The sequence below is a fragment of the Apteryx mantelli genome, chromosome 7 (genome assembly GCF_036417845.1).
Source record: "Apteryx mantelli isolate bAptMan1 chromosome 7, bAptMan1.hap1, whole genome shotgun sequence".
NCBI classification, from domain to species: Eukaryota; Metazoa; Chordata; class Aves; order Apterygiformes; family Apterygidae; genus Apteryx; species Apteryx mantelli.
Genome location: NC_089984.1, coordinates 19,826,192 through 19,844,004, shown reverse-complemented (window position 1 = coordinate 19,844,004; position 17,813 = coordinate 19,826,192).

Genomic DNA, 17,813 nt, shown 5'->3' with positions numbered 1-17,813 from the left:
GTACATCCAGAATTGGAAATTCCAGGGTACCTGCAGCATATTTAAGTGGAGAATAACACAATCCATGTTCTTATTCCTGTCCCAGCCTTAACCAAAAATTGTCATTTACTTCAGTTCCTTTATTGTATCCTGCATCCCACTCTTATGTTTGAAGAGTTCAGGGATTGTAAAATAGTTCATCCAGTATAGCTGTCTTTAAACAGCTTCAAACCAGAAGAATCATAGCCTCTGTGTAATTATTTCCTAAGCCCTCCTGCTGTGACTATTCAAAACTAACCAGTTATTTCAATGAATTTCTAAGCCACTGGTGACTTTTAAAAAATATATTTTTGCCCTCATTCTTCATTTTCACTGAACCGGTTAATTTAAAACAGTTTATACTGAGATTTCTTTAAATATTTTGAGAATGCCCAAAGAAACTTAAAACTCAGTCTCATCTGAGAGAATTGTAATTGAATTGGAAAAGTTAGATTTACATGGAAGGTGGAGGAATTAGCAAAGAATAAGCAAAATATTCTTGGAGGGATGTCACAAAAAAGCTTGAAAACTGCATTTTTATTTCTATCTGTTAAAATTATTTATCCCTAAGATAAATACATTTTTGGTTTCATTTCCTATTTTCTAAAGTAATCTCTCAAATAAGTTCAATTTAGTTTTTTTAAGTCATAAATTGCACTTTTCACAAACTTTTGGCTCTGTAATCTTTCATGCTTTTTTCTCTGTTACAAATTTATGAAGCCATCAGTTGCCTTAGAAAGTTTGTCAGCTCTCGGTACTCTCCCTGGATTACTTAACTAGATTATAAAAGGAAGCAAGGGAACATAAGAAATATAGTGCACAATTTATATTGATTAGGCTTACCTGTAAGTTTAGGCAGGTGCTGTAGGTAGCTGGGATCTATGAAGTGTGGCAGAACGACAAAAGAAATCTCACCGACTTTGAAACTAGGATCTATTTTTAGAGTAGGATTTGCTGACTCTGACCTTCAGTGCTACCCACTCCAAAGGAAGATCTTTACATCTGCTAGTAAAAACTATTCCCTGATGTGACCTGAAACATTAAACCTGGCAATTTAGTTACCTAGCATGTGGCAAATTGCAGTATGACTAAGACAATGTGATGTCTACATGTCAGCTATAATAAACCAAAAGTCATCTTTTATCCTCTTGTCTCCTTGTCAAGCTTGATGCTAAGTTTACTACTGCCTTTAGATTAGAAGCATTTCACTGCTGTTGCCTGCTGTGCTGCATGTAAGTGGTTTGGTAGCACCACAACAGTGGGTGGCAGGAGAGGTGGCATCCTGGCAGCTGTGTCGTGCACAGGGATCCAGACTCCTCTCCTCTTGCATGCACACCACCGTGCAGCTGCACTCCTCTAATACAGTCTATTCTTCTCCAGCACTGCCACTCTCAGTATTTATCTGACTTCTGAAATGCTGTTCGCTGCTTAGAAAGTAGACTTTCTTCCCTCTCTGGTCATGTGGACAGAACTTGCCAGAGGGAGGTGGAGGTACTTACATTCTGGGTAGGGTCAACAAAGTGGGGAATGAGGCGATGGGGGAAATGAAAGGCTGTTAGGAGGCAAGGTGAGCAGTTACCTAGTGCAAGATATGCCCAAATTTGAAGCCTCTCGCACTGTTACTATCATGGAGGCCTAGAGCAGCTGCATTTCAGTATCTCAGGGGCTGTAGTTGGTGGTAAGCATCACCAGCCATCCACCCCATAATTAATCTTCTCCACTCCCTGTCACCTGAGGCTTCCTGGCTGTCTGCTCTACACATGAAGGCTCAGCTGCAGCATGTACATGGATATGTATATGGATGTGTACACAGATACCCTTGCTGCATACTGGCTGGACAACTGCTTTTCCTCATGGATGTGTGTTCGCACTCAGCTTCACACTCACTGTAAGCATGGTGGGTATGGTCACCTAGCTTTTTAGCATGTGCTGGCAACCAAAATACATTCGCTTTCCTGGCTTCTAGTATACTTTAGGGTCTCTGGTATCACTGCCACCAGTGTCAGCATGTCCTGCATTCTTATCTTTAGTTATCTCAGGGCAGGCAGCTTTTAGCCTTCCCCTTGATGTTTATGTGGCCAAAGGCAACTTTCTTATCTTTTTTCTAATGTCTTTTCTTCATTCCACACTCTAACCTTTGAAAGGTTCCCTGATTTTCTATAAAGCTTTCTTTAAAACCTTCCTGCTTTTCTATTACAGAAAGCCTAAAACTTTCTGTAATAAGCCATGGCAGATTCATCAAAGATCAAATCTGGATTCCTCAGTGTCAAAACCACACCTCTTCCACTCAAGCGTTCCATTTGCTGTAAGAGCATTGACCTTCACTGGCATGCAGGACTGTCCGCTAGAGGGAACAGTGATCACAAGTAAGAAGCCGGGACACAGTATCCTCTTTCTGCAGGTTTGTTTTGCAGCAGACCATGGCTCAGTGTTGCCAACTCTGACACCTTCATTAGCAGTAATGAGATGTGGTCCCTGCTGGAGCCAGGCTCACAATGACATGAGAAGTTCCAGCTGTCATGTGCGTAACAGCACTTCTCAAGGAAAATTCTCCTAATCGGTTGCCCCCTCTCTGGGAGCGAGGGAAGGAGTCAGAGACCAGTCAGGGCAAGGGCAGGATGCTGAAGTAGCCTGCTGGCCTCCACACCTGCTTTTTGGTGCCTGCCTCTCTTGTTGAGATGATCGTCTCAGGAATGAGCTCTCTGAGCGGACCTATATATGCCATTTGCTGATCGTTCTGGCTCGTTGTAGGAAATTGACTTCCTGTGCCCACCCCACCGTGTGCAAAAAGTAGCTGCTGTTGATAAATGTAGATGTTGATGAATATGAATCTTTAATCTCTTGCAAGAACAGAAATGGTCTCCTGTGAATGCAAATGCCTGTGCCTGAGCAAAGTTTCAGGTTGCCCAAGTGTTTTTTCAAAAGCAGCTGATTCCCAAGATAGGTGCCATTAACTTTCAGTGGGTCATGAGTTACTGACTTTGCCAGTTATTTTTAATGTTACTTCAAATCTTTTCCACTACCTCTGTCATCTGCTGTCTTTCTAGAAGATCAAAGTCCATTCCAAAAAACTTGGTCTTCACATTTAGTTTTTATAACACATTTTTCAGGATGTTAGTTTGGTCTTGGCCCATGGCTCTGGTGGATACTACTGCAGTACAGATGAGCAGTAATAACATAGTAATGCAGCAACAGATCCAACGCCCAGAACTTGAACTGAAACTAACAGCATTATTCTAGCCAAGTTACTGTACTACAGAGCAGCCAAGCTCCTCCCTTCCAATTATTCAGATAGTTGCTTTTAAAATGCAAAAGAGCTTAGATGTTAGAAACCTGCTGTGCCTTCTAAGTTACCTCAGAAGGTTATTGTGCAAATTTATTCTATAGTGATAACAGAGAAACTCTGGGGAGGGGGCGATACGGGCCCTATGTAACAACTAACACTAGCTGCTTTATCCCTGCAGGCAAGCCAGTGTGGGGAAATATAGGTAAAATGATATAGCACAATGGCAACGCCCATGAGAAGAGGTTTGGTAGCGTGCGCCATCTAAGCTGTACAGGCGCCAGATGGTGCCAATATGGGGATGGGCTGTTGCTTCTGTTGGCCTGTCATTCAGCAAGGTTGTCTTTCTGATGTCAGATCGATGGAATGGCAATGTTCTGTGGTATTGTTTTTTCAGACTGACATTTTGAGTGCCGAGAATATTAAGCTGAAATGGAAGTATTTGTTTGTCTCCCTGGCTGCCAAAACAATACAAGCCCTTGCTGCTCCTCTCTCTGCAGGATCCCCAAAAGTTTAGGGAGGGAGTATTCACCTCCTGGAAAACAATGTTCTATTTTTGGGACCAGTTGTGTGTTTCCACTAGTTTTGTTTTTATTAGGTTAAAAATGTTAGCTGCTGAGATGTTTTTAGAACTGCCAATGACTTAGAACACTTTGGAGCCAGGAAATATGGCTCTTACTTTGAAAGAGCTAAGCACCTGCCCTCTGAAAAGTTGAATAGTTGCCTTGGGCTCTTAAAAGCAGATGTTTGCCATGTTACTGGTCACTTTTGAAAATCCCGGCTAAGCTGATGATGGTGCTTTGAACGTGCAGATCATTCCCCTTCCCTGGAGCTTTGCATGAATTCAGGTGCTTTTGTCATTGTGTGCCATCAGTGGGTAAGCGCAACCAAGAGCTGGCCACTGGCCCTGCTTGCCCCCCTTGGCAAAGCAGCTGCATCAGCACCAGCCCCAAAAAGTTACCCTGGCAAAACCTATCGTGCCTTTATTTATCATGTCTAGTCCCAAAGTGTCAAAGGCTCAACCAAGAACAGTGCTAGGCACTGTTCAGATATGTAATAAGAGGCAATCCCTAGCCTGGAGAGCTAATATTCTAGATAAAAGAGGCTTAGGTAGAGAAAGGAGGGACACCCAAGCAGAATGAGCAATACAGTGGCAGAAAAATCCTGCAGACCAGCTTTGTAGGTGGCAGTGTCTGCTGTACAGAGTATGAAGTAGTGGGAAGGATGAGTGATAGTGTCTCATTAACCGGGGGGTGGATGGAAGTTTTTTGGGGTGGAGGTTTAGGGGGGGTTGGGAGTTTTTTGTCTTTTTTTTTTTTTTTTTTGGAAGGACTGAATTTCTCCCACAAATACTGGGCGAAAAGGAGAAGGGAGAGAAATGACAGTTTTCTGGCCAGACCACACTAGAGGTACAGTTGGAAAAATTTGACTTTCTATTTCCTAGGGTTTGAAATTTTTACATTAGTTTAAAATAAAAGCTTTGAGTAAAGTTCTGCTTTAGAAGATTTTCCTCCTTCCTCCAACCTGGTGGACTGGAAGATTTCCGCTTTGCTGCAAAATATGCTATTATTTGGAAAAGCAGGGGTTTCAACAATTGCATAGGAAGAATACATGTATAATTATATAAGATTGTCCTAGTGGACATTTGCAGCTGTACTGAGATGCTAACAGCATGCAGAAACCATTATGTTCCAGTTGTTTGGCAAAAGTTAAGAAACTTTATATATATATTTTAAAATTAACCATAAAGTAAATCCAGATGGTGTTCTCTTGCACAGACAAGCAGTCTTCAAACTAGACATATAGCTACAGCCCAGCTATAACTTGTTTTGATTACTGCAGATAAAGAGAGAAATGTTTTAAATGACTATGCACCCTCCTCACAAAATGCTGAATGTCCTTGATTCTTGCTGAAGTCAACTGGTGCTTATGAAGCACTAGATAAAACTTGTTTGACAATGCCTTGTGTGCGTGAGAATCTAGTTTGGCATTATTTGTTTAATCTCTTTTTATACTCAGGTGTTGCTTAATGGCCCCATCAGAGAGTGAGGCTCTGCTGAGGTAAGTGCTGCAGATACATAAAACAAAAAGGACAGTTACTGCGCTACGTTGCCTACAATTTGAGCTTGAGTTTGTTCTCTCTTCCTCTCCTAGTTAAGGATTACCAAAAAAGTCAGTTGTTTGCTTATTTCTGGCTGATGATATATTCAGCATTTTATCTGATTCTCTAGTAAGTATTGTATGCAGTGTTCAATACTTTATTTCAGCTAGGCATTGGTTATGCTAACTTCTATGTGCAGGGAAATCAAAATTACGTTGAACAACAAGACCATTTTGCAAATCGAAGGGGAAGCTTTACTTCACAGGGCAAGGAGCTCAGTGTCTGAATGTTTTAAGTCAATGCATTAGGAGCATCTCTACTGTGACCGTGATTAGAAATATACAGTCTTCAAGAAAGTCCTGAAATTCTGAAAGGAAGATGGACTGAAAGGCCCAGCAGAAATGGTAGACGCATGGTATCTTCTTAAGCTACTTTTCTTCAGTCAATAAATAAGTGTTCTTGTAGATAACAGTTGGTGGTGTTTGTCCAAGCAGTATGACAGGCAGAAGTATTGGTTTATGAGTTTTTAGGCAGTATTATCAGGAAGGTAACCTGGGTTTGACATGGTTAGAGTGATTTACTGGCTGGTGTCTCTTGCTGTATCTCTGACACAGAGCTAATAGCCCAACAGAGTTATAGCTGTGTTTATAAGACAGTATTTGAGGCTAGGGACAAAACAAACTCACTGGGGACCAGGAAGGAAGGGCCCTAGTCTTGAGCAAGGTTAGTGGGGCCTGGGGCCAGTGCTCTGAAAGGAGGTTTGTTCAAGGTTCTGCTTTTTCTCTCACTGTCAGCAGAAAACGCCTTTGGGGAGATTTGTGTTCAAGTGGAATGTAGATCCCAAGGCACAATGAAGTGTGTGACCTTTCTTTACTGAAGAATGCTGGGAAAAGGAGGAGCTTGAGGCCCCAAAATGCTCACTCTTCTATTTCCTAGTCAGTGCTGAAGAGCCCTGGGAGAAAAGCACTTTACAGAGAAATCCTAAGGGGAAAGAGTATTAACCAGTGAGTACGTTATTCTGTGCTTTGCAGGGCACCCTGACACACTCCTGAGATCTAGAAATTAGGCTTCTCCAGCTGCTTGTAGTATTTGAACTGCCCTACAAGGAAAATGGCACTGTACTTTGTACTAGAGTATCACACACATTACTGAACTTAAATTCCCCTGGTGACAAATTGGGAAATTGCCACAGTCTGTTTCTACTCTCATTTTTCACTGGGATAAGAAGGTTTTCTTCTTTTCCTTCTCTGTATCATTACTCTCAAATTGCTGCAGAGATTCCAGAAATGTGGTCCAACCTATTCCCTAAGCATAGCATAGCGTGTTTGAAAAAAATAATAGATACTTGGTATGTAACTGATTAGAAAGCTTTGTCCAGACATGCTGAGAGCAGGTTTCAGGTCAGAGTAATTGCATGGTATACTGAGTGCCAAATCTAGTCTTAAATGGAGCTGAGAGCCAGAAAGTGGATTGATGCTTGCTGTCCTCCTGGTACAGGCTTCCGGCTCACTGGCAGTGCAGATGGAGAAACACCAGAACTGTCATGCTGGTGCTATTCGTTTGATGTCTGTACTGCTGACTGTGGTCAACATTAAAAGCCTTAAAGGAAAGTACATGAAATCTGTGCTGCCCATTTATGGGATAAACTTTCTGCCCCACAAAAAATATCTGTTTAATCTCCCCGCTCCACCTCCTCAGATAAAGCCTGGCTGGAAGCCTGAAGCATGAAGTTTTATAGCTTTTTCAAAACTATTTATTTTCTTACAATGTTAATTGTCTCTGGTGGTGGTGGTGGATTTTATTCATACGACTATCTGAAATTTTCTTTAACTCTTCTATGCTCTTTGCCTTCAAGTCTTGTGATAATGAATGCAACAGACTAAATAATGAAAATAAGTATCTTTATCTCTTTAACTGGTTTGAAACATGCCCCCTTTTCATTTTCCTTGAGCCAGCTTGGGGGAAGCTTACCCGACCACTGCTCAGGTGCAGCTGTTCTGTGGCTACTCAGAACATCTGGTCCTCTGGTACCACATGGCTGCAACGTACTGTCCATGTAGAAGTAATCAAGTACACTTCATGTTATAAAACCCCACAACAGTAAAACAATGCCTCATGATCTGCGAGGAATGCTTCACACCACCTCGGGGCAAGTGCCTTTTGATGGCTTTTAGCTCAGAGTTTGATCAGGTTCCAGGCTCTTTTAAACTGAGAACACCATAAATGTTGGAAATGAGGTACTGCATTACAGGGAAAATGCAAAAGCCAGACAGAGTAGTTCTGTGAAGTAGAAATAGAGTTGTTACCCTACAAGAGATAGCAAGGCTGTCTTAATAGATGGCATTTGAGTGCAGCTGTTTATGGGTCTTACTGGTGTTGGCCCACAAAACACATACTTAGAAAGGAAATCAAGAAAAGCTAACATATGCCTGGGGGCTTTGAAGTTGTTATTATCATCCACATGCATAAGAACGAGAGATCCTCTCTAGTACAGCAAGTACTGAGAAATGAATGAGTTTGGCTGGCGCGTACATCAAAGGTCTTCACTTGTAATTTGCTTAAGAGATTAAAAATGAAATATGAGGGAATTACTGAGGAAGAGCAAGCTGGTGTTTTTTTCCCCCCTTACAGCAGGAAAGAAGAACAATTGAGCATCTATTCTGGCTGAAAGCGATTACTGAGAAGCTTCCTGACAACCTTGAGCAAAACAACAGTTGCATCTTAGTTTCACTGACATCAAATAAGCATTTGATTTACTGAGACCCAATTGGACCTGCCCAGTGCCAAGGATGGGTGTCTTTGAGATACAAACACACTTGATAAAGCTCTTCTTTACAGAACCACAATCTCTAAAGCAATGTATTGCCAGACCATGAAATGTGCTGTGCATTTTAGCTAGCAGAAATATTTTACTTCAGAAATAAATGAAAAAAACCTAGTGACAAATATTTGAAGATTGCTAATAGTTCCCCTTCTAGTCAAACATGATTTTTACTGAGGTTGTTCAAGAGACCGGGACACCACTAGGGAGGAGGCAGTGTTGTCTAGTGATTAGGCCATGGTTGGACTGGGAGATGTGAAGGCTTGACAACGTATGTGATCTTTTGGGACAAAACTGACTATGAATGCATTTAAGTTGGAAATGAGAAGGCTTCTAACAGAGGGAGAAGTGGCTTCCTGGAACAGCTTCCAGTGGGAGTGCAGAGTGTGAGAAACCCTTGTTTTAGGGTTTTGAAGAAAAATTGTGATAATTTTTGAAAGGGATCCAGAGATGTTGGCAGATGTCTAGGCCCGGTAAGTCTCCCCATCCCATGACCCTTGCTGTCGCCAAGTCAGAATGACTCAGAGATGCTGAACTGAGATCAGATACCTTTAAAAAGTCTGGCCTTTTTTGAAGCTAATAGAGGAACTGCTGGGTGTAAGATGCTGACTGCAGATAATTTCCCTGTTTACCTCTGGCAGACCTTTCTTTGATGGTGTAAAACTTGCTGACTATATATCCAGCACATGGTTTACCGGGCTGGGAGGGTACCAGAAGCTATAGCCACTCCCCACCTCCTCTTAACTACACAACCTATTACTTAGTCTGTTTGGTCCTCATCTTTTAGTTTGGGATCATACCTGCTCTTTTATGTTCAGAACTGGGTAGCGTTAAAGATTCCTGCTGTAACTTCATTGTATATGGGGTAGAAGATCATCAGTCTAGCTCATTTGTTGTTGTATGTCACTGAGGCACAAGATAGGAGGGTAACAAATGAGTGCGTTTGTTTCCTAGGCAGAGTTAATCAGCTGCATTTATGCACTGAACCTTGCTGCTCTTAATTCTTATGCAATGTTAAAATATTCATTTTTGTGAAACCAGACAGTTTTTCCCATAACTTTCAGCCTGTCCGCATAAACACACTAGCACGGAGGATTTTAGGGAAAGTCTTTAGCTTGACACGTTCCTCTTCCATTAAGACTACAAAGCACCTGTATTTCTCCAAAAATCCATTTAACACATTTTATTCCAGCTGTTACAGATGCTGATTTCAGTTTGAATTATGACTTCAATCCCCTGAATTTTCATCATTTACAGAGAGTGAAGTGACAACCAATTGTTTTAAAAGAACATTTGTGTAGAGGGTTTTCATGTGAATTACAACTTCTGAGTGTCACAGCAGCCCTGACAAAACTGGCTTGTGCCAGATGATAAGATCATGCAGAGAGGTTTAAGAAACTTCCCTGATGCCAGAAAAGGCAGGGGAATAGCACTGGAAGTCAGGAGTACCAGCCTGAGAAGTAAAATTCCTTGAAAGCTGGAAGGATAGGATAGTGAGAGGATTCAAAAGTGTTTCCAGGAAAACTGGGCTTGGGGCTGAGATGCACAACAGAATTTTTTTTAAGAAAATGGAACTATCAGCAGGAGTTACTGCCTACTGCAATTTTAGTTCATTTACTTTTAAAAAAGTAATATGTAGAAACAGTGCATAAAACTACTGCTAAGCATATTTATGAAATAACTTACATTTTTCAATGATGATGAATAAGCTTAGTGTTAGAAAACTATGCTGCACACCAGAGATACAGAAGTACAGGTTTTACTTCTTGACTTATTCATTTAAAAAAGGGAGGGAGGCAACCCTAAAAGAAGACAAAGTTGGAAGTAGAATATATCAAATATTTTTTCCTTGGAAACAAAAAGGAAGATTACATCACAGGGTTCAAGACTATAAATAGAAACCTAATAGTATAGATGCAGGAGAAATTCTTGTTCCTAGAAGAGAAACTTAGAAATGAACGTGACCTCTCTTTAGACACTGCTGTCACAACATAGTCAACCAACCTGATCTTGAGGACCAAGAGTGAATTTAGGTTAGGGTTCATGACAGTCTTCTCTCAATTAGCTGCCCAAAGATTTAGTTTGGGGAAATGGTTTGGTTGGTGAGAAGAGGTCCATTTTTCACACACACTTATAAATACAGTCAGTGTCTCCAGAGTCCTGCTATGTTGCTGTGGCAGAAATTACTAAAAGTCTTCAGCTCGGCGTTCTAAATGCTTCAGATGGTTGTGACAGGGCAGTGAAAACCTCAAGACATTTTTATTGTCATGAAGCAGGACCTGCATTGGAGCATCGGCACTTTCTGGAGTTGTTGGCTGGGCAGGAGTTTGGACCTTTGCACAAAAGGAGTTTCTGCTCACGGGGCTGCCTCAGGAGTGTCCCTCCTCCTGCCGTTCCTGTAACGCCCTGCATGGGCCTTGCCTCTCCTCAGCCACCGAGCAGTTTGGGGAGCCTCAGGTCAAAGCCATCAGCTGCTCCTACCTTAGCGATGCAACTGTTGTGGTCGGGGCCAAAGTATCTGTCAGACCCCGTGGTGGTGAGCAGCGGTGTCCAAGAAAGGTTTTACACAGAAGGAAAGCACAGAGGGATGGTGAATTGGCATGCACAGGATTTCCTGCCTGTCCAAGCCTTCTGTAAGCTCTTACCTGGCTGTGCCTTAGGGCCCATCTCTTGTATCCTGCTTATATTAAGCATGGATTGCAAGTGTTTTCTATTTCTGAATTATGTTTCTTGATGCTGTGGAATATTTGTGCTGTTAGTTACAAAAACAATGATGTTGTCATTGTTACAAATGAGATCCTTTGGACTATGCAGTGGTTCATCTTATAACCTTTACTTCTATGTGACATGTCACTGTCTCCCTGCTTTACAGCAGAACTCTCATCTGTGAGTGCATCCTCGCAGTATATGGCGCTGCTGAGAAGATAGCTTCAAAATCAGGCAATTTACACATCATCTTATGGGCTAACGTAGCTAAATCTTCTTTTAAAGACTGAAGCCTTGCATAAATTGTATTATTATATGGTCCTTCCAGATGTAAAAAAATTGATTTGTTATGGCTCTGTTTGTAAATGATTCCTTTCAAATTGAGAAACACATTTGTTCCATCAGTTTGTATGCGATAACACAGGGCCCGGTCAAATTTCCACTTTCTGGTGGGAATCGTCTTAGTTTGACCAGCAATCTCAGTGTGACTGGGAGTTCACAAGGGGCTATTCCTACCAAAACCTGACAGAGCAGGGCTGGGAGTTGCTGGTAAGTGATTTGTTAAATGTCCCAATGTCATGGATGTTGCTGATGCTGTAATATATATGTGTATGTATACATCCTTCCCCAGCTCTGCTCGTTTTCAGCAGCATGTGCTTCCAGCTGCTTCAGCCCTAGAACATGTCTGTGGTGTACCAGGTGGAAGTGCTCTAGCGCTTGTGGGTTTTTTGTGTCTCATAATACAGCACGCAATCTTAAATCTACCAGAGAATCTCAGCTTGCCTTGGTGGGGGCAGGGGGAGAAATGTAAGATTATTGCCCCTGTCAAGAAAATAATGAAAACATAGAACCTTAAGATTAATAATAATAATAAATCCCATGACTTATAAAGACAGTCTCGATATGGGAAAGGGTGGGGCCTGACCCAGGAGTTCTGAACATCTGGGGTTGGCAGAAATGCAATTCTTGCTTAGGCAGCAAAACGAGTGATTTGTATGCATGTCTGAGTCTAGCCGTGATTTTAGATCCAAGGTTGCTATTGCCATAATAGACTTTAAGATCCCAGGTCCGTAAGTGTTTAGTGCTAAGGGAAATCTGGATAAGATGTGAATCTTGTAGTTTGCGTCAATCTTCAGTTTAATCCTGTGGTTTAATTTGAAAGAATTGTAAGGAATTTGGCATGCTTCTTAAGGACTGGTTTCATGGGAAAAGTTGTTTGGGGAGGAAGATCTTAATGTATGTTTTCTTGCTATGAAGGTACTTTCTTTAATTTGCTTTGGTTTGCAATCTCTCACCTCTGTGAGCAATTGTACCTGCACAGTTTGCTCTTTCTTCAAAATATCTGCTCCACTTTGAGAGCTGATAATCCATGGTGTGGTTCTGCCATTGTAATCAAAGCACACCAGAAGCTCTCTTGCAGTGTTTTGCATGGGATAGGGACTGCACTACTGGCATATACAGAATTTATAGACTCTCATGATTTTTGTCCAAGTAACCCATAATTTATTCATTTATTTATTAGCAAGCAGGCATTTCTGAGCGCTAGGATGACTGTTGTGAGCGTGACTAGAATGGTCAAGATGTATTAGTGTTCATCTGTTCAAGTGCTTTTGGGTGACTTACCAGACAGACTGTTATTGCCCTGATACTTTACATCTGGCCGAAAGGATTTGAAACAGCAGAGATGCCAGTAAGTAGGCAACCTATGTTTGTGATGATTAGCAGGATGTGTTAGGAAGTGGGGGACTTCCTGGAGGTCATAGTGAACTTGGAATCAGGTTGTAACTAGCAGAGGCATAACTGGGTCTAAACTAGTTATTTTCTTTTCCACAAACAATGACAGTAGGAAAAGACAACAGGTAAATCAAAGAATTGTGTGAGCTGATGAAAAGCAACTTAGACTGGAAAAAAAAATCTAAATTTGCTTTTCTGTTACTGCATTCTCCCAAGCACACTCTTCCTCCCTAAAAAGCAACAGCTATTTTGCCTGGTCAGATGACCTTTAGGAATTAAAGCTACTCTATTAGACTAATGTGCATGCCAGAACTGTTTTCCTCAGTAGTTTTCATTTCTTGTTATATGGCGTCTCTTTTGATTCACTAAAGTACGTAGCAAATGAAAAAGATGGTCAGTCTAATTTTTTAATCAGTTGTGCTTTCCAGTTGGGGATCAGCTAATTACATACAGACAATTAACATTTCCATCTGAGAAATGTGTTGCATAGCCTTCAAACGTGCAGTGCTTACAAGGCTCAGTTTTCCCTGGGAGAGCTGAGGAGGAGGAGGAGGGAGGAAGCGGCATGGAGGACAGCAGACTCCCCCTTGGCTGCCGCTGACCTGACAAAGTACACGTGCCTGCTCCCGCAAGCCAGGAACAGCTGCACAGTCTCTCCCCATCAACAGAGCGCTGCTTGGCACGTGATGGTGCTGCTTCACGGTTAGAGATTTTCTCCTGCAAAACTCTTGGCAAGGCAATGTTTTCTGGATATTTTTTCTTGAAATCAACTTGAACACCATTGGTCATCTGGGGAGCAAACCCTTTAGGAATGGTCCCTGCATGGGCGACCTGACTAAATCACAGGTACTGCTACCTCCAGGCATGGTCATAGCTACTAAAATTGTGCAGCTGAATGATAGTTATGCCTGCATGCACAGAGTTAGAAATGCAAGTCAATGAATAGAGCAGAGAGTGCAAAGTAAATTAAATTATCCAAATTTCCTTAGTTTCAATAGTCTTTGGTAAAATGCTGTTTTCTTCTTGTGAGAATGGCTAAGAACAGTGTCTTTAAGTCTAGCCCTGGGATCCTGCTGTGTCTCTCTTGTGAATGAGTAATGAAAAGTGGCCATTCATTGCTGAATGATTATTTTTCCCCTTCAATGGAGGGAGAGGGGGCAGAAACCTCCCAAATCCAAGTCTTCTATGAGTCCAGCAGACTAAATGCATCAGGAAACCTCTGGAGGGAAATAAAAAGTTATGAATGGAGAATAAAATATTGGTAGAGCAAAAGGGCTGTTGTGTATAAAGAGCAGATGGGAAAATGTTGAGTTTGAAGTTTAAAAGACAAGGATCTGATTCTCATTCAATTGAGCAGGGGGAAGTGGTTTGGATTTCCTTTCCTTGGAGGTTGGCTCCATTTGATGAATTGTCGAGATGTGCTATAAATGTTTAAGACTTATAGGAGAGGCTCCAAGTAATACTAATGAGCAGCTAAAAATAGATATGATAGGAGAATATAAACTGACAAACAACATCTAGCATAACAATAACTTCATAATCATGCAACTGTTGCCAACTGGGGATGGGAGACATGGCATGAAAATGAGCTTTTGTTTTTCACATCTGAAAGTTAAAGGAGTCAGAGTGGAAACAGATGTTCTCTGAAACAATGTGTCAGAATAATTCTAGTAACAGCCAATTGTCACCAGAGCTGAGCAAATAATTCCTAGCTAGCTGGTTGCTGGTTGACATTTTTCCAATGATGGGTGGGTTTGGGGTCCCTTCCCATCATAGAGGTTTTTTTAAAATATCGATATTTCTCATTTTTACCATTCTATGCCTTTCAATAGGTTTTCTAAGGGTTTCTTGAGGTTTTCTAAAAATTGTTGATCTTCCAAAAGCAATCTTAAAGGATTTGGACAATCATTTTGGTTGTAAATTTTTCTGACTAGCTCATTGATGATATTTAATACTAGACACTTCAGATGCTTTGTTTTCATAGAATGGGACTTGTGGGCCATCTACTACTGTTCAGAAAGGTTTTATGCTAAGAATGATCACAAGGGCAGGTCTTGTGTCCTACTAAGCAACAAAGGCAGAATTTGGCTTTCATATTCAGGCTCTCTCTGCTGAATACTTACAAAAGAGAGACACTGAAGTCAATTAGTGATACATGGACAACTTGAGGGATCAATGTTCCTCTGTGCCAGTCTTGATCTCGGTCCATGCTGGGTGCCTGCTGGGATGCACTGGAAAATCTTTGCGGTCATGAGGATGATTGGCAACAAACAGGATCACATTGCAGCAAATGGAAGACTCTATCCATTGATGATTGGTGTTTTGTATTAGAGGAGGCTCTGCTCACATCTTAGGGGAAGTGGACAGATCAGCTCCTCAGAAATGTTAGCTGAATCTTAGACCTACTTCTGAAGTTTAATAACTGATATTTTTGTAAGCTGGCTGGATTTTTGCTATGCAGATTTTTTTATTTGTACTATGAAAATATTTTTATTTGCAATATTTCCCTTGAGCAAATTTTGTCTTCTGGGTAACTTCCCTGAGAGTGGTTTTGAAACTTAGATTAAGGGGGATAGGGCATCTTAATTTGCAGTCCTCATATGCCAAGTTAGCTTTAAACAGTATTAAACAGATTTTACTTTTTCTGATGCTATTTTCTTGCTGACTTGCTATCTTCTTGTTGTCTGAAAAAGGGAAAGAGCCATGCAGGTGTACTCAAGGGTTTGATAAAAGACAACGTGAGCTTCACTGTAACCTTAGTGATCAAATGAGAAAGCACAAGCAAAACATATGGGACATCACGTGGCAACATCATGGAAGTTGCTCTGTGGTGGACAATGGCTACTGGCAAAGAAACAAGAAGAAGGAGGATGATTTTAGAGCATGAGACAAGAATGAGGTGGCTTGAACAGCCAGAACTGGATGATAGAGCATGAAGATGATGGGAGACTGAGACAGAAGCAGGAGGAGGAGAGACAGAGCCAGACCCTCTGTTAACGTCACTGGGTATTTTTAGGAGCACTTCCTAAAAGTGTTCCCTGTATGTAGACAGGCAAGGTTCCAGGGGATGGCACTGAGGGGGAGCAATATTATTCAATGATTCTTGTACCACAAATAGTGCATTGCAAAGAGCAAATTGTCTGACTTCATTAGAATTGCATCCTTCTGCAACCGATGGGGGTCTGGTTTCTAAGCAGAATAGCCATAGCCTAAAGAAAACCTAAATGTTGAAAGCCTTGTAGGCTATAGATTTCTGCTTGACTTGGGTTGTGAAGCTGCATATAATCTTCTAACCAAAAAGTATCAAGAAAATTTGCAAAGCACAAAGCTATTCTGGAGTATGCCCCTCTCCACAGAAATGCATGGCTCAGCCTTATTATTGGGAATGAAAACCAGCAAGAGGAGAAATAACAGCTAGCAAGTGGATTCGACAGTGCTTTGAAAATCTGGAGGACAGCTGGGAGCTGGGCAGACCTGAGCCAGACATCAGTGTTAAACAGAAGAAGTCACCTGGTTCTGGCAGGCAGAGCTGAAGTTCAAGCAGAAGTGGGAGCCACTGGTTAAATCAGAGCAATACAGCGTAATGTAAAAACAGGAGATTTGCTTATGAGACCAAGCCTGGCTCCATCCTTGCCCACAGGCACTGTGCATTACTTTGGGCACTGTACCCAGAGTGCCTTCGTATGTGTACACCGAAGGCTGTGAACAAAACAGTTACCCTGGAATGTGGCCATTTTAGGCTGGTCCAGTGGCTTGTTATTCATCCCTTCATGCCCTAGAGGCTGACAAGTTTGTCTTGGGCATACTTAGCTTTTGAGCTTTGTGGTCTATTCTGGTCCCAATTCAGACTCTCTTTGTAAGAGAAAAAGGGCAAAAACTATGGCTCAGGAAGGTCCGATAGGAGGTTTGTCCCTGCTAATAGCAACCCCAAAACTATCTGTGCAAAGAGGAATGAATTAATGCACCTGCAACAAAATGGCTGATATGCTACTACTTCATGTGGTGTGTACCTGTGCAGTATCCTAGATGACATTTCTTTCCATGGGAAACCTGCCCTTGGCAGCAGCATCTTCTATGCAACTTGTTCCCTTGGCTCTTTGCAGAGCAGGTTTATGGTCCCACTTTTACAAATAAAGCCCTAAGTGCAAATCTGAAGGATAAATAATGCAGTGCAGACATGCTCACAGCAATATTCTCTGTATTTACCATTGCTGAAAGTCTGGGAGTAAGAGCTGGAGAAAGCAAGATATTTTAACTAAGAAAAATGTTCTCATGCTATTGTGCTGATTCTGGAGAGCAATACAGTGCTTTGCCCCAAACACCCTGCTGGAGCTTTTAGGTGAGCTCCTGGTGCCTTGTCCTTGAAATGGGGATAGGACTCCCTCCTTCATAGACATATTGTGTGAAAATACCACACTACCACAGAGCTGGAGTAGCTGCTGGATAAGCACTCAGAATGGATAAATGCTCATAAAGAAACCTCAGCATTAGCGCTGCACTGGGTAGGAGGTAGGCATGAAGAAGGTGATGGCATAAACCTGAATCTGCCTGTTAATATGCCTGAATCTGCCACTTTGATCACCTCCCCCTGCCTGCAGTTTCTACAGTCGGTGTTTCCTGCAGGTAATATTTAGCAAGTGTGATTATAGCTGGCACTGCAGAGGAAGTACACCTGCAGTAGAGTAAGTGAGGCTTTATTCTGCCTGACTCATAATCAGCAAAATTGACAGCTGTGCTCCAGGATCCAACTCCTCGTTGTTAGCAGGAATGGCTGCGGTGGAAGGAAGCTATCCCTTGTTTCTCAGGTTGAGTTGGCAGCTTGCAAAGAGCCAGCAGTTCTGGATCTGGAAATTGTATATATAATTACAATTATATACCTATACCTGGAACCACCTCCAACATTGCTTTTATTTTCTTTGTTTTTTAATTCCATCCATAGTTTTAAGAGACTCCTGTTTAACTAAGCACAGTGGCAACAAGCCACCAGGGTGTGCAACACGTGTAGGTCAGAGATTACAATTTTATTTCATTGTCAGCAACTACTGAGCCTGCACCTGTGCCCCTGCCATGTGCTTGAGGCAGCCTCCATGCTGCTGCACCCCTTGCTGTAGTTACATATTTGAGGAAAATGTGATGGTGGGCTCAGGTAC